This window comes from Struthio camelus, chromosome 4 (assembly GCF_040807025.1).
Source record: "Struthio camelus isolate bStrCam1 chromosome 4, bStrCam1.hap1, whole genome shotgun sequence".
Lineage (NCBI taxonomy): Eukaryota > Metazoa > Chordata > Aves > Struthioniformes > Struthionidae > Struthio > Struthio camelus.
The window spans coordinates 57,204,698-57,224,859 of record NC_090945.1 but is presented as its reverse complement, the minus strand read 5'-3'; the positions used below and the strand labels follow the sequence as shown (position 1 = coordinate 57,224,859).

Here is a 20,162-nt window from a genome sequence, read left to right as displayed (position 1 = left end):
TCCAATCCAATACACAAGAGCTGAAGCATAGGCATACGGTACAAATTATTAAGATAGAAGCCTGTCATCATGGATATCAATACTGCAATAACTTTGAGCCACAAACTGCAATGAGAATGGTCACATTAGGGCAGAAGTAACTCCGAGAGCTGTGACCACAGTGAAAGCTAGTATTATGGTAATATATTGCTTAAAAAGTTACCTAACACAGTACATCAGTTTGAAGGAACTTACATCTGAAGGGTCTTCACTGCTTAGGAAATTACAGCCATCAGGAGTGTTTAAGAAAATAACAAAGCAGACATGCACAAAACGCATGAAAAGTAAACATAAATAGTAGGTAGAGAGAATGCACTTCACCCCTTCGCACAGCAAGCCTGTATTCTTCCCATCGCACTGAAGCATTTAAGCAACCTTAAGCTTAAAAACTTACCATCCCAGTTACACCAGCACCAGCGCAGAAAAAGAAGGGCTTGCTGATTAGAGTGGCAAAGCTTCTCCAACTCCACCTTCTGTCCATTAACACCGTCAAATATTAACCCAGCGATTTAAGAGGTTGCGTTTGAAAGCAGGCTGGCACAAAATGGAAGAAGTATCAGGAAGCTAAAATGAAAAACCAAGGCTAAAAGAGAAAGAATTAGGCAAAGAAAAAATAGCAAGGAAGCAGTTAACACAGGAAGGAATAAAGAGGAACAGAAGAGAACGTAAGTCTAAAAGCCAGAGAAACAGTTACACAGGACCTGAAGAGCAACAACCAGCTTAAAATTGAAATGGTGAAAAGACAAGCGTGTGAAAGGGCTCACTAGAAGACAGGGGTTTGACATCGATGAGCGGCAAAACAAATAGAGAAATTTAGCTCCAATAGCGCTGAAGTGACATGGCTTAGGGTTAATGAAATCCTCAGAGTCAAGGGAAAGGGTGGCTAGCATGTGCAAGGAAAATGGATCCCAAACAGTGCAGAAAGACCTCCAGCTATTCGGGTTTTTTCCTCTGTGCATGTATGTGTTAAAGTAACACATTCTGTTAATGTCCCTGTTTTATTTCTGGACCCTATCAAAGTGCCTAACAAATATCACACCTACTGATTGAAAGGGGATACCTTTCCATGTACCATTATTCCACCACATGACACTGAAGAAGGTAGAGGTACAACTGACAGAGCTGTTGTGCTCTTATTAGTTGAACCACAACAACAAAGACATGCTGGAGTTCTTCCTCCAGCACCTGCATGGGCTGTTATAGCCTACAAACGTGCATTTTCAGGTGAGTCACAGTCCTTCTTTTATGTGCTTCAACGTGGTGCTGTGAGGTCAAAAGCATTGGTCTGCAGGCACATAAGGGAATAGATCTGTGACAACAGCATTGCCAGCATAAAATTGCTAGGAGACTTTATATATTTCACAGTCATAGAATTAATTTTTTAATGACTCCTTAGCCTGGCTGCCAGTGGCTAAACGTTGGCACGCTGGGAGATGTGGGCTTGTCCCCATCTAGTGGCTCACCCACACAAGGGGAGAAGAGCAGGTCACAGCTAGGAGGGAGCAGAGATCCTCCTTTTCTCTCAAGTTGTAGCAACTTGTGCAGAAGCACAAATTCAAAACTCTCAGGTCATGCAGGATTGGTTGGAGCAGTACTCAGGAAAACATAACCCCTACTACTCCTGTGAGAATCCAGGCTACAAAAACACTGTGCCTATTTCATATGCAAAGTTTTGTAATGAGACGTCAAGTTGAATGCTCACATAAAACTATTTACTGCTAGTTAGAGAAATTTTAACACTATTCTAACTTAGCACATTTCTTTACAGTCAAATTGTGTTTGCTGGCAGTAGGCCTCCCAGCTTTCCCATCATATTTTGTGCCACTAACTGCATCTCTCCCACTAAAGCTTTTTATAGACCACACACACACTTTACTATCAGAGGTAGTACTTGTTTTGGGGAGCATTGAGCAACCTGTTTGTTTCAGAATACTAGACAAGAGTTGTGGAAAACATCGTACAGTGATCCATACTCTAATAATGCATATAGTACAACATTTTTCATCCAAAAAGACAGCGTTTCACATTCCGAAGATCTGGTTGAAAAATATCATATAATAATTTGCACAAATCTTGGAATAACTGCACCTAAGGCCAATGGAGTGAGCTAGTCTGCCTAGATTTGAAACTTTATTCGAAGAAAGATTATAAAATACAGAGGCACCTAAGAACTTATCTTCAGATCTCAGAAGCACCGTTCCTCCTATGTGTAATATCTTTCTTTCTCTTTTCCCCTTGCCTCCTTTTTTTTTAAAGTATATTTATATAAAAGTCATAACATTTTCCTTGTGCCTGATGTGTAATTAGTAGTAGCCCATCTTCAGATATGATTTTTTATGGGTAGAGATGGGATGCATGCCTCCAGGTAAGAAGTCAGTAGCTGGAGATGAAACAGGGTTCCTAGAGATAATGATTTAGCAGGTAAGAATTCAACTTGACTTTTAAGATTGTAAGAAAAAGCTAGCTCTTAGAGGAAAATAATTGCATTTAGAAGTTCAGCACATCAGAACAGAATGTCTCTGAGGCAACAAACAGGAACTCCAGAACCTCTCCTCCCTCAGGCCCCCGTTTTAAGACAGTCAATTTTTCAAAGTTGTTACTAATCAAAAAGTCCTTCTCAGAGCATATAACAATCAAAGAGCCTTTGGTGATGAAAGACATTTTCAACTGAATAAAAAAATCCAACAGTACTGTACAGTAGGTGAATAACCCTAACTTTTTAAGTTGTCTCTCAAGCTGTGAAACCTAGTAGAAATGTCATACTGTGCCTGCATGCACAATGACTTCAAAAACCAGAACCAGATTGTTTGAAAAGACAGTTTGCTCTGTGGTTCATGCTGGAATTTACAGAATAAACCAAAGTTGCAAAGACCTTTTTGTTGTGGAATTATATATCAGAAACTTTTGCTTGGAATGTATGGAAATATATTCTCTGCTTTTCTGTCTGTCTCTCTCTCACACGCCCACACAAACCTGAATTGCTCTTCCTGACAGTTTCGTGGATACAAAACTTTACTCAGCATGTTAAAATGAAAAATTTCAGCCCAGAAGTAACTTGAGAATATGAGGAACAGCTGAACAAGATTTGAGTAAAGAGAAGATATGAGTAAGAGGGTACATATCACCAGGTTAAACACTACAAGGAACACATCTTATGAATGCACTTACCTTAGCAGAAGGTAGCACTTCTGAGAAGACTGATGGCTGGCATGCTTCAAGCGGTCAAATACTATATTGGTGGAAGGGGGTATTTTCAGTTTCTTCAGTTTTCAATAGTTCAATAAAATCAGACTTTGACCAACTGCTTATGCCAGAACCACAAGCTCAGACTCCAAACACAAGAAGAAGTTGTAGCAAAAGCAACAGGCTGAGGGTAACTGCTTTGCAAATGCACATGCTCTACCTATTCAAAGGAAGTCAATCATGTGGCCAAAGTAAGACTATGTGAGCAATCGTGATTGACTCCTAAAGTGCTTCCTAAATATGTGCTCATCCTAATTGACATAATAAATGCCATCAGCATTTCACATACTAAATTATAAAATTGTATTACTAGTTATGTAATAAAAGGTGCATTACTACTGTCATTTGGCTGATTGCTCTAGCTGATTTTTACAAGACAGGCAACCTCACAAATATCACGAGCTTGCTTTCAGCTGTTTGACCAAATGACAAAACTGTATATGTGTGGCTGAATTACCGCATGCCCCAGCTGTCTTTGAAAACCACCCATGTAAGCTACATCCAAGGTCCTTGCTCCAGGTGCGTGTGCCTGCTTGTGTCTCCGTGCTGTGCTGGGGTGCCACCTGCCTGCCCGTCCTCCTCCTGTGTTTCGTGGGAAGAAGAAAACACAGACAGGCAGGCCACTGTGGACCAATGGTGTGCTCCAGCTGGGTTCTTCTCAATCCAGAGGGTCTAACCCCCAGGCATGTAGAGACCCACACAGGGTACAACCTGACAGTAAGTCTTTACAGAAAACCTTGCAGCTACAGAAGAAAGTGCGCAACTTGGGAAAAAATGCATTTGCCTTGTATCTCTGCATCTGCTGCATGAAGTTTACTCCTAACACTGACTCCATGGGCAATGCCACTATTTCTATCTTGTTTCCTATGGAAATAGCGCTTCTGCCAGTTGTTGTGTGTCTCTTTCTCCGTGTGAATCTCTGTTCGTCCCGCCCCTCCTGCACCCCAGTACCTTTTGGATCCATTGAGCAATTTCAGCCATGTTTGACAGAAGAGCAGAAGTCTCCATATATATTAAATTGCCGTGAGGATAGGTGGTTGGCTAGGTAGAAATTAATGTTCCCACAAAGAGAAAGGCTGTAGAATGACCCCAAATCATATTGGGCTTCAGACAGGCAGGAAAAGGGAACTGTGCATATGCCATCCACAAAAAGGTTTGTCCTAGGCTTTGTCCCTTGCTTTCTTGCTTCCTAAACACCTAATGCACTTTTCGCTACGTTCCCAAGGCCAGATGTACCTGTTCTCTTTCAGAAAAGCAAGTTAGCTCCTCTTCAGCTGCATATCTTTCCGTTACTCTGCAAGTTGTCCTAGCTGAAAAAGCATGGCAAACCTCCTCGTGGTCTGTCAAGGGAGAAAAAACAACCCTTGGCATGGCTACAGGTTGCTGCCAGTGTGTGAGGGGGTAAGGGGAAAAGGAGGCGATCAGGCATCAGGGAGGTGGAAGGCACGGCTGGGTGCAGGGGTGACCATTTTGTCCCAGAAAAGCATTGCTTGTCCTCATTAAACTATTTTGCTTCCTACAATTTGAAAATCCCGAGTCTTCAGACAACAAGTCATCAATTAGATGGGCTGGTCTGTGGGACTGAAAGCAGTTATTAAAAAAGAAAAAAAAACAGAGAACCCTCTCAAATGCTTTAAAGTAGTTCTTATCTCTTTTGCAGCACAAAATCTATTGGTTTTTTTCCAGCGTGATATTTATGTTGGTAACAATGACAAATGACCTGCCTAACTCGCTCATGGCTTTGTGACATGAGAGTAACACAGCCAGTGCAAACTCACCCCAAGAGCACCTTTATGTCCCCTATTCAACGTTCATTCAGTCCAGACAAGCACAACACAACACAAAATCACTACAGGAGCTGCAGCAGCTGCACGAACAGCCCATCGGACAACGCTGACACGCGATGAAATAGTTACCTATAGCAGTATTTTTCACGAATGACAATCCCTCTTTATAGAAATTAATAAAAGTTTTAAAGCTTTTGGTAATGGAGGTTTTCATAAATTCAGCTGGCGAGCCCTGGGGAAGCTCGTGGGTGGACAGCTTCACTCGGCTCGGGTCCTCGGCTGCCTGGCCTGAGGGAAAGCAGCTGGTTTCCTGCCGACTGCGCTCCGGTTTCCTGGAGCCAAAGCGCAGGGCAAACGGCAGCGACTCCCAGGGCAGGCAACCAGCCTCCCAGCCCTTGAGGTTTCAGACAGCGAGGTCCAGAGAGCCAAACATTTCCCTGGCTGTCTACGTGCTGCACGGGGAACGCTTGCTGAAAGAAGTCTTCCTACCTGTGAAAGGGCAGTCTCCCGATCTGCGTGCAGACCACGTATCCTCTGTGCAGGCCTGCCCTACTTACCTTAAAATAACAACGCAATTCACAAAGCAAAATGTATGGAAATGTGAAAGTCTTAACTTAATACAGCTTCACAATAAGTCTTAATCTTAATCTCTCTTTCCAATCCTCTCTCCGGGCTCCAAGTGGGTCAGCAGAGCAGACTGGCAGCGCTGCATTTCTACGGCAGCCTAGGACAAAGCTGCCGGCCCCAGGCAGACAGGGCCTCGCAGCTCACGTTGCTGCTCGACCAGCAAACCCTCTGGTCCCTTCTCCACAGAGCACCCCCGTGCAGAGATGAGCTCCGCAGGGGAGAGAGAAAGGCGAGGGGGGACATTTGCTCACCTGATGCTAACTAACTTTAAACACACTTAGGGGAGGACACTAACTAGGACCAATATGTGTCTGTGCTCCAGAGAGGCCAAGTGCTAACTCGTGCACTTCAGTGAGGTGCCCAAATTCGGTGGAATAAATCCAGGCTGTTGCCCCTTAGCTCCCTGCATGCTCCCTGTCATGAGTGGAGACAGCTTCTGCCATTCAACCTATTACTGGAATTACTCAGCTGGGCTTAGCCCTCTCCCTTCAGGTGCCCAGCAGGTTTGCAGGGGAAGATGACTTCCACACCGGTGAACATTCAACCCTTACACCTAGTGTTCCTCCCACTGCCACGGCGTCCGCTGCCATCAGACCGAGCAGCACGTTCTCACAATGCCATGTGATCATGAGATAGTGTTTAATAACTACAAATCAGAGAACACGTGATAGATAACCCTACTAATAACATATCATAAAGTAAGCTGTGCTTTAATTATATTGTATTCTTACAAGGGCTCCTCTGATCCGGGAATCTTTTAATGCATGACAAACCACTTAATGAGTTCTCACAACACCCCGTGGGAACCTTTTTTTCAGGAGCAGCCCACAGAGAGGTTAGGTGAGCAGGGAAGGGGCAGCCGGCTGCTCCCACGTTGCAAAGCACTCTTGGAAGTCAAGGTCAGGCTGCAGTGCAGCTGATGTCCAGCCTTCAGCACAAGGGTCCACACATCGTAATGTGGCACAGAGACACTCTTAGATCTAATCTAGGGGAAAAAAGTCTCATGAATTCTTGACCTCTAGGACTGCGTCCTCTGCTTTATAGATAGGCACCTTCGGGGTGACTGCATCAATTTACAGCAGCTGGCTCTCCAGTATGGCTCGCTCAAACAGGAAAAGTGAATGTTTTAGGTAAAATCTCTGGCTTATTGCTCTCAGTGGCAAAACTAAGTGAATTCAGTGAACCAAGGATTTCATCTTCTGGACCTCAACTCTACGGATGTTGCATCTAACTCCAGTACTTATTCCTATAACTTAAGTTATAGGTCTGTAAACATCTATAACTTAAATTATATCTGTATCTTACTGTTTCCTCCTTCCCCCGCTTGGATACACAAAAAACGACTGATGAAGCCACTTCTCACCAGAAAAACAATCCCTGTTGAGGAACGGTGTGAAAGTAATATCATGACCTGTGCTTTTTAAAATAACTCAGTGCAAAAACATTCCCTGCCACCCTCTAGCAAGGTGACAGCTGCCAGGGTCCATTCATATTCAGGGACCTGGAAGGAAGAGGATACAAACCCAGGAAGGACAGTCTACAAGTAGTTTTCAGCAAATTAGGAGAGTGGTACAGGCCAGAGAGAACCTAACACATCAGGCAGACACACAATATACAGCTGGGAACGGAAATTTCAGTGGCTAGAGGAAGAGTATGTGCAAAGGAGTTGCAGGCTTTCACAGTGTGGAGCATTGAACTCTGTACTGAAGAATAAACCACTGACGGAAAGAGGGAAATATACTGCAAGAGGAAGAAGCTGAAACTAGCAGCCCAGCTATTGTGCTCTGACTATCTTTTTGCTGGTCCTAACACTGTTTCCTTTTTGGATCTTGGGCAAATAACGCACTGTCTTTCACTCAGTTATCTCACTTATTAAATAGTGCTGACAGTGCCCATTAATATCTGCTGATAGCGCCTATTACCCTTTTGCGAGGGAGCTGCACGCTAAAGCTTATAACCTGATCCCAGAGAAAAAGGACTAGGGGAACACCAAGTATTTCTAGCAGGAGTGGAAGCTGCTCTCTAGCCAAGGCTGTGCAATAGTTTCTGTTGCAGGTCACTATCTGTAGGAGGATGGTGACCAAGATCCCTGTCCAATACATGTACCAGCAAATAATTTTTTTTTATTAGGGACTGGGCCCTAAGCTACTAAAACACGACCTCTGGAGCCTGGTTCTGCTCTGCCCTGCTCAGTGCTGTAAAACAGCATAACTGAGTATGGTACTTACTCACTGGACTTGATTCATCACCACTTCAATTCAGGCTTCGTGGGAACTCCCCCATAAAGTCCACTGCTAATTAACACACATGTGCTGCTGATGTCCTTGTAACATTCTCCTTAAAATGAAGAGGCTTGTGAAGGTTTCGTCAGCCAGGACATGCGAGTGACACCAGCCTGGGAAAGATAGTTAAGGCTGTGGCGGAATTAATACCTGCTTCCAGAACCGGTTCTGTGGGTGTGGAGACCGATTCTGTGCAGCTTAATCTCTGATGAGAAACCAATTAGGAATTACGTGCTCAAACTGTTCTGCTTCCTGTCAGTGCACACCACAATCAGATGTGATCTGATGCACGCATGCAGGCAAAGGGATTTTTCTGTTATTATTGCAAATTCCTCCTGCAAATTATTCATAGCCGTTTCAGTGCCTCAAATCCTTTGTGCCTGGGTCTCAATTACAATTTTCTCTTAAATAGCAGTAGCATGAATAGGTGTCTCCTCAGACTGAAACGACGAAAAAGTAAAGCTATGCTGCAACATACTTTCTAACGCTGAGTTCTGCTTAGAAAATGCTGCATGAACTGGTGCTATTAAATTTATAGTATAAACAACTACAAGCAAAATTCAGCTTTGAAGATGAACAGCAAATAAAATAATAGCATTACCTATCTTTTTTAACATTAATATTTCAACAGCACCATGTACCTGCAAATATGTAAAGCAAAAGACCAGGGAAAAGATGAGTGTAAAGTTGACTAGAATTATATCCAATATTGGGTCAAAATTTACCAACTTTCAGACAAGCCATTTTCTGAAAATAGGCATCAGTACAGCCAGAGAAGTAGCTGTCATCCCTTAGTGAGAATATACTGGCATGTCGTGGCTGAAAAAATACCGTGTAATTAAGCCTCTTTGTTTTAAGAAGAATGTTACCAGTGCTTTAAAGTAAAAGAGGAATACCAAGAAGCAGGCTGCGGGGGACCACTAGAGAAGCAAGAAAGTTTCAAGGTGTTTAGCTCCTAGATGTCCATGTAAAGAAATAGCTGGTGTTTTTCAGAGGGACAGCAACAGCATGGAAAGTCGGGGCCTGTTGTACTCAACAGGGTCTGCCTCCTAGCTGTTCTCTGAACATTTAGCAAGGTGAAAGTTTCTGCTTCCGTGCTCAGTTCCCTCAAATTATATGATTCAAATAATGGTCTTTTCTACAGACTCGGCTTGAGCCCTAGGGGAAAGCGTCAGAAAAAATCAACCACAGCTTTGTACATCCCCGATTCTAGAAGCAAAAATTGCAGAAGAACTGGACTTGCATTTCAAGCAAGTGCAAAGTCAGGCTGACTGGCACAATATCAGCGTTTGGCCATTTTGACCAGAGAGGGATCTCATTCGCTCCCCAAAAGGCTCTGGGCACAGAGGGAGTCCCTCAGAAACAACTGGGGCCCTAGGTCTGCCCCTGCAGTCGGCGGGGCCAGGCAGGCCAGGCTGCAGCCCTGAGGTGGTGCAGAGACATTGGACTGACAGCTCCAGAAATACCTGACCGCTTCCCTCCAGCAGCCAGCGTGGAGACGACTCTCTTCCTCCGAAAGCCCTTACTAATTTACTTTCCTGCTGGAAACAATGTTGCTTGATTTACTGGCTTGCAATGAAATGAAGCTAATCTATCATCTCATCCTGTGTGCAAGATTTTATTTGCATTTTGCAAAAGAAAAGTTATCCTGGGGGAAGAGGCCAGCCCCTTCAAAATTCTTCCAAAAGACAATTAGATTTTCTCTTCTGATAGGCAATCATAACCTTGAGCCAGGAACATGCCTTTTTGCAGCTCAGTGCTACGATAAAGTGCTGATGCCATTCATGCTCAAACACAGGCTTAGAACATCCCTCCAAAAACAGGATTCGTGTGAGAGGAGGACACTTGTACAGGACCATGAGCAAACAAAAGAAATTGGCAGCAGGAGAAAGATTATTTTCAGGTGGCAAGAGAAAGTTAACGGAGAGACAAGCTTTGCCAGCTTGTTTCAATTTAAATTTTTGGAAAATATACACAGGCTCTGAGGCCTGGGGTGGAAGAGTATAAAATAGTAAATTAGTAACAGATTACTTCCTTAAGAAGAATTTTCAGTCTCAGAAAAGTGAATTAGAGTACTGAGGATGCAACTCCTTGCAAGGAAACATCTCTCCAAATACCTTACGGGGAATCCTAGCATTTCAGCTACAGATTAGCATTGTGTTTTTCTAACAGTGGCAGATAACACATAGGGCTGTTTTTATAAAGTGGTGCAGCTGCCTTGATGGTGTTCTGCACAAACCTGAAAGAGTAAATAAAAAACACTTCAGAGGGTGGGGGAAGAGGGATCAAGTGCTTCATTTTTACATGTGAAAAACCCCACTGCATTGTGTACTTTGTGTACTTCCCAGTAGGATCATCTAAGATATTCTTGCATTTTCTGCTGAACGAACCCTTTCCTAGTCATCAGGCATTCAGGGAAAAGCATGAATGACGAGTGTAATGTGCGTGTCTTTCCTGTTTTTTTTTTTAATTTATTTTTCCTTGATGGACATCAAGGCACCCAAGAACTTGAAGCAAGGAGTCCATCCTTATCCAGTAAAAATACCCGCAAAGTGGGCTTAATTTTAAACATTTGAATGGGTCCAGCTGATCTATATGCTTGGACCCGTAGTCTATGAGGGTACTTGAAGTAACTGCTTCAGTGTGTTAGGACCTCCACTTATCCTTACTGTGGATTGGCACATCTGTGCATATACTGTGCTTTAACATTAGCAAGCAGGCTTATTGGTAGTACTGAAACTTATGAGAAGTTATGCATATTTACGTATTTGCAGAATTGAAACCATTGCAAATATCAATACTGAACTACAAGATGATTTGAGCTAAGAACTGAGTGTAAGTTTAAGCAAATAGAAGAGAACTTGAGCCAAAAGATAAAAACTAAACTAAGCTCCTCTCTCTCTTCCCCTCAGCTGCAGTTACACACTTAAACTCAAGCTGCAAGATACAACAGGGGTGATTTAGTCTTGATTTCTTGATTTACCTCTGATGGCTCTAGTGCAACTTCATGGGGTCCCCCCTGAGAAGGGGCAAGAAATGGGTTTCCAGACGTTTAAATAGAACTTAATAGAACGCTAAAGCAGCTGCAGTCCATACAGCAGCCCTCCGCAGATAATCAGTTAGATTTTCACATGCTCTACTGAAGACATAGACTTCTTAACAAAAGGAAGATAGATAGAGAACAAAACACATCTAGCTAACAACAAAGGTAATGATCTAAGCAGGGCATTTCTTGCATGCTACTTTGTAAGTATATATGTAAGTAGCATTTACCACCAGCTACCAAGACATGCAGCAAAAATGTTAAATTGTAAGGCCTTCTTCATGAGATTATGAAAACAATCCATGCATTGGATTACAGGGAGACTGACTTGCTAATGACAGAAGCAGTAAAAATTTGTCTGTACCTTGCTGTGCAGCACTTTGCAGCAGAAAAGGCTGAGCTATGGATCCACTCCTTTCTGCCACGAAAGGAGACTGTTCTGTCTGCCTGAGTATTTCTGTGAAAGTTTGCTCTTCTAGAACAACTCATGCCCAACTGAAGGGTAAAAATGAAAACAACACAAAAAACAATAAAAGTCTTTAGACTCACGTTTCTGGCGTTACTGTGCCTTTCATTCATGTCCACGTGTGTTGCGTGCTGCTGCAGATTCCTGCAGGTGTAAAATCAGTGGGCTTCAGCACATGCCGTCTGCCCAACAATGCTTTTTAGCTTTCAGCCCAGTCTCTACAGGAAGGAAACGACTACTGGCCTTGTCACACAGGGAAGCCTATGCCATCACAAAAGGTAAAAAGAAAAGCTTAATTGCATAAACCTTAGCAATTTAAGGTTTAGCAACCCACACCCTCATTTATCCCGGAGGCAGATAACATGTGCAAGCTGCTCAGGCAACAATGTAATTTGAAGCTTTTATTTTTCTTTCCGGTATATACCAAAGTTCAGTTTCGCCTTTCCTTGCATTTCTTTTCTTCTTGCAGGTTTACAATCAACTCGGTACAGATTTAACAGAGTTTTAAAAATGGTTTCAAGACAAAAGATTCAGGTTGGCTTTCCCCTTGGAAAAGGGAGATAAGGCCTGCAAGCTCTAACCCTAAGTGCATCTACCACTTTGGAAATGGGGCCTTCACCTTGTTCCGGCACATTCAAAGCGTCTGTTTAGACAGGAGTCCAGGGCAGGGAGCAGAGATGGGGGTCAGCAACCCTGGGCTCTGCCGCTGGCCCAGAGGGAAGGTACTTGGAGATGACTGTGCTTTTTACTCTTCCTGGTGAATTATGGCAGGTCTGAAAAGTCAGGAGTTTTAGCTTTTTGTCTCCTAAGGTTTTTTGAGGTTTTTTGTTTCACTCAAATCTGTGTTGGTCAGGCGAGGTCTTCCTTGCATTTGCAGAGGACAACAATTTGCAGAGCTCACATTTCCATATCTTCCCTTGTACCATCTGACCTTACACTGAGCCATTTCAGCATTTAAATCAACGCTAAACAAAAAATGACTGCTGTTTGTGTTTTATGTTTGAGTTGAAAGTAGAAACGAAAATGAAAAAACAACCCCACGCTCAGTCAGCTACTACTCAGTAATAACATGAGTCAGTTAGTGGAATTTGTTTAGATGGTGAAAACTTGAACCATGCAAGAGAAAACTTGTAAACTCATGATCTTAGGAATCAACTGCTGATAACACAAACTCTGTTGATTTTTTGAAAATTGTGAAATAAAGACTACGTTAAACCCTCTCATCCTAACCACTAATTTTCAAAGGAGAAAGTACCCAAATTAAAAAAAAAGAGATAAGAAATTGTACAGATATGTTGTAAAGCAGCAATTGAAGCTAATTATGACAGCGGCAGCAGCAAAAATCTCTTTTGTTCAAAAAGAATTTTCAGTGGGGAAATAAAATCTTTGATCAACCAACCACATGAATCACTATGCCATAACTTTGGCCATCATAACCGTTTTTTCCCTAAGAAAGGAAGTGTTATTCAGGAAGGAAAGCCCATTTTGGAGATGGACCCATTAGAAAACGCTTTTCCCAGAAGGAAGCCGCCCCAGTATGTGCTGAAAACAGATAGAAAGAAATCGCCAGCCCTAGATATAAACATCTATGGGTACCAGGTCTGGGCCTCCAATTCTTTCTGTGCAAGTTTGTTTCCTTTCAAACATTTTAAAAGCATACTTGCTACTTAGGATTATAAAATCCCTTGTTAAATATTTATTTTAAGAAATCATCAAGGGACCTGTCAAGTCCTACCAATAAGCCTGACAATCATGCTTTTAGCCTGATCGATGTTCGTTTGTGGCAGTTTTTGCTTTCCGTGCCCTGACAGTGCTGCACCTCTGCTCTATGCTGCTCGAGGAGACCCGAGACGAGTCCCTGCCCAGCCAGCCCGGCTGGGCTCAGCTTGCTGCCACCCAAAACCCAGGTGGGAGCCAGCAGCATCTGGCTGCAGCTAGGGCATGGTGCAACAGAGGGGTGCTGCTGCTCTTCCCCCGTTACAGGTGTGACATGGACAGACCCAGCCCACACGTGACCAGATGTCCTCAGCAGTTGCAAAGCCAGATATGCAAGCCTCACACACCAGGCTTCTGGAAAATCAAACTGTGCATGTGCGATGCACTTTTAAAAAACATACCTAAGCTATAGAAGCGTAAACATTAGCAAATACATTCCCACAGAGCAAAGCATGTGTTTAAATGCTTTCTCACATGGGAGGTCTCCCTTAGGCTGATCTAGGCCCTAGATCAGAAAGCCCAGAGCCCTGCTGTCACAGGTGACCACATCAGACACTCTCAGTTACAGACTTAATTTCCACTTTAGACACTAGCCAATATTTTGCCCCTTCCCACTGCTGGGAGGCTTTTCTAAGTTTCCATACCAAGGGCCAGTTCAAACTTATTTGTTCTCACACCAGTGTTACTGGATTGCTTAACTACCCTTTCCCAACTCATGACATGCTTTCCCATTTTCCTTCTCAGTCAAACTCTAAGTAAGTCTCTCTTCAGAAAAAAAGGCTCTCCATTTCAATTTCTAATTCCCTGGTAAAACTTCATACATTGCAGGCAATAAAGTTACGTATTTTGCTGTGTTAATTTTAACACAAATTTGTACAGTTTGCCTCAATCTATGCAAGTGTGGGCCTAACAAGAGGCCTTTCCTTCTGAAGATACTCCATACTTCACTACTGCTGAAATTATTTGCAGGAGGCCAACATGCCGTAAACTCTATTACATTCGACTTATTCATTTACTTACTTCAGTTAAGTGATTTCAGCATACATTACATCCATTGGCAGTACATGCTGTGCAAACTAAGTTAGAAGATTAGTCAAGTCAAATGACTGAAAATTGTAATACTCAAATGTTAGATGGTAATACTGTGATGGATGCCATCTGGACTGGCAGTGTTGGACTCTGACAAGATAACTATTGCCTCCAAGTAGACTGCCTTTGCCACCTCTGCTGAAGCCTTCTGTGAAGTCCCGTGAAGCCAGAGCAGACCCTGGGCAGGAGCTGGCTGCTGACCACTTGGTCAGCACCTGCTCAGGGCCGGCTAGCAGACCACTTCCACAATCGGCAATATGAAACTAGACTCCAGCATGTGCTACATTCCTAGGTTGAGCTGTACTGTTGCTTATATGCACACAGGGAAGTCTTTAATGCTGTTGAGAATGTCCCCATAATGGCAAAATATTCCCTTATTCCCCCGTGGGTGGATGTCAGCATGGGGCCCATCAAACCACTCTTAGGACTTCTGTTGCTGGGATACCACAATCGCTGCAGATTTTATAACCTTTGCTATTAGTTAAGAGCAAGTATCTACCCCTGACTGTTGGGGGGCTTTGAAAACGTGGGTTATATCTTGCAGGGATTTTTCTGCACTTGCTGGCTGCCTGGAGCAACTCCCTAGGAAGAGGTGGTGGCAGCAGCCGGGAGGGATGCAGCTGGCCCTGACCTCGCCGGAGCAGCAGCAAAGCCCGTGGAGGAGCAGCAGAAGCTCTGCACCTCAGCTCGCAGTCCCGCTCTGAGCAGGCCAGGGTGACGGGGCAGCACAGCTGGAGGGATGGGCCGCCACCATCTGCCACCACCCCAGCACCCCCTGAATGGCAGAACTTCTTGGCTTGTAAAGGCACACAGAGAGTGGAAGCAAACTCCAGGACGGGGAGAAAATCGCATTTAGAAACAACTTTAGAGTGGGCCACTGCCTTCATTTCAATTCCCCTTCCTTGTTCTCTCTTTATAGAAGGTCAACTTTTTAAATTGGATCACAAAAAGTAAAAAGAAAGATTGCCTGGCAGTGGTACTGCGGACTCTCTTGGGATTACTGAATGCCATTTACAATCTGCTTGGAAATGAGACTATGGACTGTCTTCAGTCATTAATCATCAATGTTAAACTAGTAATCCTCTGCAGTGTGATAGTTTAAATATGTTGACTTACAAAGTTGAACTTCTTGGTGCAGTTTACAGAGGGCAAGGATCTTACACGATGTATGCTACCCTGGGAAATAATGTTTCATTTGCCATAAAAATTTACTGTAGCCTCTGCATCCTGCACCTTTAAATTTTCTAACAGGCTCTTGAGAAGAACATGAACATAGTAAAGAAGAGGAACATGAACACAGTAAAGAATTTAAAACCACAGAATTAAAATTATCTCTCGGCATCAGTTAAGGAAACAATAATAGTATCAGAGTTAGAGCTACATTTTTCTCAGATGAACAGCTTTCACTGGCTGAGAGAACACAGAATTAAGCATGGTCCTACTGGACAAAGATCAGCAATATGTGCCATAGCCGCAACTAAAATAATCCTACCAAAAAGCTCTCACAGCATTCACCAGCAAGGATTCTGATACCAAAATCCTGCAAACTCAGCTGTTCAGTCTCAAGCAGAGCTCTGGGTCCTTCCATCTCCTTCAAAAATCTCTGAAAGCATGAGCTATATGTACGTAAAAGAAACAAACATTCAAGTGGCAAAATCATTTTGGCTGTTGTGAGAAGATAATATTGCAGATAGCAATGCTCTATATGTTCTCTCTGGGGAGAAACTGTTGAAGTGAAAAGATTAGTCTGGCCTCTCAGCACATTCATTAGTTAAATTGAAAAGCAAGCTTGTTGCATAACCAATCCTATGACAATTATATTTATCTCATCAAAGTTCACTGCAGGAGTGGATCTCGAACCAAGGTCACGTGAATGCCCTCAGGGAGATGGAAGTGCTCTGATGTATTTCAGACGTCAGTCCTGCACCTGCCCCAATGTTCAGATTACCTGCACCTTTCCAGAGACTCCTTTCCATTTGCACGGTACCTCCCAGAAGTGTCTCCATCACTATCCACGAGTGGATTTTTTGCTTTAACCTACCCAGGGGTGGGAGAGAGGGAATGAGGAAAGGACCAAGGTCTCTCTTTCTAAAAGTGGGTAAACTGAGGCATGGAAATCAAGTGACCTGCTCCCAACTATGAAGGAAGTCTCTGGCACCAAAAGCACCTAACTAGTTCTCCCACGCTTTCTTACACTCCATAAAGGGAATTGTTTAAGACTGCACTAAAAGCGCGTACGCAGCATGCACCGTGCTTTGGACTGACTTTTACAGCTGGGGACCAATTCACAGAGTTCCAGATTAGAAGAGAGAACGAGATCGTCCTGCTCGACTTCTCCCCAGGCACGAGTTGCCCCTGTTCATGCACTGTGGTGCCCCATGCTGCAGGGTCAGCTCCAGTGAGAGCCATCCTAGGAAAGCATCCCTTCGCAGCCTGAGGAATCAAGAGGTGGGGAGTCCACCAGCTCCTTTGGGAGCTTGTTCTAGGAGACAATCCTTTGTACTTGTAAAAACGCATGCGTAATTTGTTGCTTAATTGATTACACTGCTTGGGGTCAAGGCATCAACCCACATTTTGTGTATCTGAGGTGCCTGAAAGAGCCTTTCACCTGCTGGTATTTGCATCTTGTACAAACACACACGTTACACTTGCACAGACTTCCCCATATGTTTTTCATATGGACAAGAAAGATTGTGCTCTGCCTAGCAGGTATGTTATCTAGCCCGTAGATACTATTTATGCTTTTTCCTGCATTCTTCTGCAATTTTTAAATCATCTTTCAAAATGCTAGCAACAGTGTGTTTGGCATGACTCCACATCAATCTCACCACATGTATATATACTATAGACACACACAAAAATATCATATCCTTACTCTTAATTCATTCTCTTCTGCATAGGTACTCAGGGATCACACTCGATATTTTGCTGTGGCATTGGACTAGGATTTTATTCTGAGTTTGTAAATAAAGATCTCCAAAATGTTTCAAGAGTCTCTGTTTTTCCATAAGCTATCTTTTCTATTTCTTACCTGTTCTGTAGATGTGGTGTGTTTCTTGTTCCCAGGTTTATAGTTTTCCATTTGGCTCTTTTAAAACACACATCATTCAGACCGAACTCCACCTTCAAGGCAATTCAGGTTGCTTTTTCTATGGAACTGTGCTGGGCTTTCCTCCGCAGTGCATGATCCAATATTTTTCATGCAAGACCAGGAAGTGAGCATTAGCAGAAGCAGGCCTAGTCCCGATCCTTGCAGATTATCACTAGAAATGTGGTTTTTAGCGTGATTCTGCATCAGCTGCTTTTGATACACCAGTTCTTACCCATTTGACATAGGCTTATGCAAGAACGTGGAGTGCTTCTTTTTTGATCAGCATATTGTAGGATACCGAGCTTAACATCTTTCAAGGTCTGTTATACCTATTCAGTCGCCTTTATTAACCAAGCAGGTAACCTTATCTAAAAAGAAGGAAGCCAAGTTTACCTGACAAGACCCATATTGCATAAAAACATCACTGACTGTCATTAATAATATTCCTGTTCTTTATTACTTGAATTCCCATATCAGCTCTTCTATTATTTTACTGGAACTGAGGTCAGGGTAACTGGCCTACCGTTATCCTGTTTGTTCCGTTAGGACATTGGCAAAACATGAGCATTCCTTTAATCTTAGCAAATTTCTCCAATTTCCCCAAATTTATTAAAAATTAACATCAGAGGGCCAGACAATTCCTCAGACAGTTTTTTTTTTTTAGGATGCATAGCTGCGGGTTATACAGGGTCTACTTGCTTAAAGCTGTTTTCCCAAAGTAGGTGTTGTCTAACATTCTCTTAATCACTGATGAACTGGAAAATAATTCATCATCCTCACACGATACGTGTGCATCATCTTGCTTCTTTCCAAACAGAACAGGAATATTTACTGAACATTTCAGCCTTCTGCACATCTACTAGTAACATTTTCACTACCCTCAACCCTTACTGGGCCTACACCATTGCTACAATTTTATTGTTCCTTTTGTAATGTAAAAACTCCTTCAGAACTTCTTTTGCTTTCCAAGAATAGTTTTTGTTTTAACCTTTTCTAGTAATTTCTGTACCTCATAACATACAGTTATCAACTGTTGTCTATTTCTCCTTTTCTATTTCTTTTTTCTGCAATATACAGCCCCATGATTTACTTGTAATATGTAAGTAAATATGTAAATATGTAAGTAAGTATAGAAGCATGTGGGGGGGGATATATTCATCCCCCCCCACATGCATCTATAGGTATCTATACATACATACCCCTATGTACAGATGTGTGCATAAATCTATATCTATTTAAATACACGTGTGCACGTATGTAAATATATTTCTGATTTCTATCTTCCTTTGCCACACATTTTCTTAGCAACATTTTGTCCATTAACAAACTCTCCTCAAAAAACTCCCAATTTTCATCCACACATTTTTCTTCCCAGTTCATTTTATTAAGGGCTATCCTTAGCTTTGGGAAATTCGCCTTTCAAAGCAGCACGTTCAAGTTTGGGGCTGTCTTCTCTTTACCAATATTGGAATGTAATCAGATCACCATCACTTGCTCCTGAGACAACCACCAATTTTCACTCCAGTGGATAAATTCATCTTTATCTGTCATCAGGCTGTCCAAAACAAAATTCTTGCACACCAGATCTGATACCTTTTGTTTTGTAGAGCTATCATCTAGCATTTTAATGCTTCTTTAGTGATGTTTTTACAGGTAGCCGAATGAATCCTTCAGCGGGTCTCCAAAGTAAAGTTCCCCATGGTCTTCTTTCCCACACTTCGTAGTAGCTTATCCTGTCTTCCTGTTTGATTCAATGACTTATAATATCACCCCTGTCCACCCCCTGCCTGCTCCTGGGCTTTGATAATTGCACTGTATTCCTTAAGACCCTGCTCGAGTTCCCAGTTCTAAGCAATGCAGATGCCAGCCACTGGGTCATACACAACGTCATTCCTCTCGCACCATTACTTTTATCTCCCTTAGCCTTCTTAAACAGCTTGCACAATATTCTAACATTCTCGTCCCCCTATTACTGAAACCTGATGAGACAATTATGTTAAATTTATCTTAATTATTGAGAAATTCCAGTTCCTCTTACTTATTATCGAGACTCCCAGCCTCAGTATATAAGTGATTCCAAATGCGTTTCTCCTCGGATTCTTTACCACACTGATTTAATTTGTTCCTGGCATGGTGAATTTGAAACACATTTACTTTCTCAACCCCCTTCTGTGTGTTGTTACTTTAAATACAGTTGTGGCAGCCCCTAGTAGTCAAGATTGTTGTCCTCTGCCGCACCTATTCAATCTCTCTGTCATTTAGTACTGCATATATTACAAGCTAGCACACAGTTTTGCTCCATGGTATATACTGAGTCCAAAACCAACAGAGAGATTTTGTTTTGACCTGTGGCATGCTGACACGGGCTGCCTGGGTTAGGTTTCTTTATCCGCACTACTATTTAAATCATGGCATTCAGCATCCTTCTTTTTTACATCAGAGCGTTCTGTTTTTGCTGGTGACTCTGCAACATAATTCAGCAAATGCAATTTTAACTATCACTGCAACTACTGCTTTACATCACATGGGCATGACTTGTCAATGAATTGCAGCCTACTGAAACTTTTAATACCTTGCAGTCACAGGACTCAGCTCTGGCCTTAGCCAGACAATGAAACTCTCTGAAGAGAGGCAAAAGTGTTTCACACACAAGGAAGCAATGCGTTAGCATCTGTATGTGTCTGACAGCTATCATTTTCTTCTACTTTTGTCACACAAAGCAAACTATGAAGCTCTGCGGAGCCTTTCTGGGAACAGACAGTGGCCGCAGCCCTTGCAC

General features: G+C 42.8%; 1 protein-coding gene across 5 annotated transcripts in view; it reads right to left on the bottom strand.

Moving 5' to 3' along the window:
- The window catches only part of LNX1 (ligand of numb-protein X 1), a 184,866-nt gene that overhangs the window by 76,049 nt on the left and 88,655 nt on the right, over positions 1-20,162 (bottom strand). Inside the window, exon 1 of one of the 5 annotated variants that reach the window (XM_068942879.1) lies at positions 11,571-11,708. The exons of 2 other annotated variants lie outside the window; for them this stretch is intronic. The gene's annotated coding sequence lies outside the window, so the exon portion shown is untranslated. Of the gene's footprint in view, positions 1-433; positions 574-11,570; positions 11,709-20,162 lie in introns of those variants that run through there. 2 more of the 5 variants (XM_068942882.1, XM_068942880.1) reach the window with 2 other exon arrangements.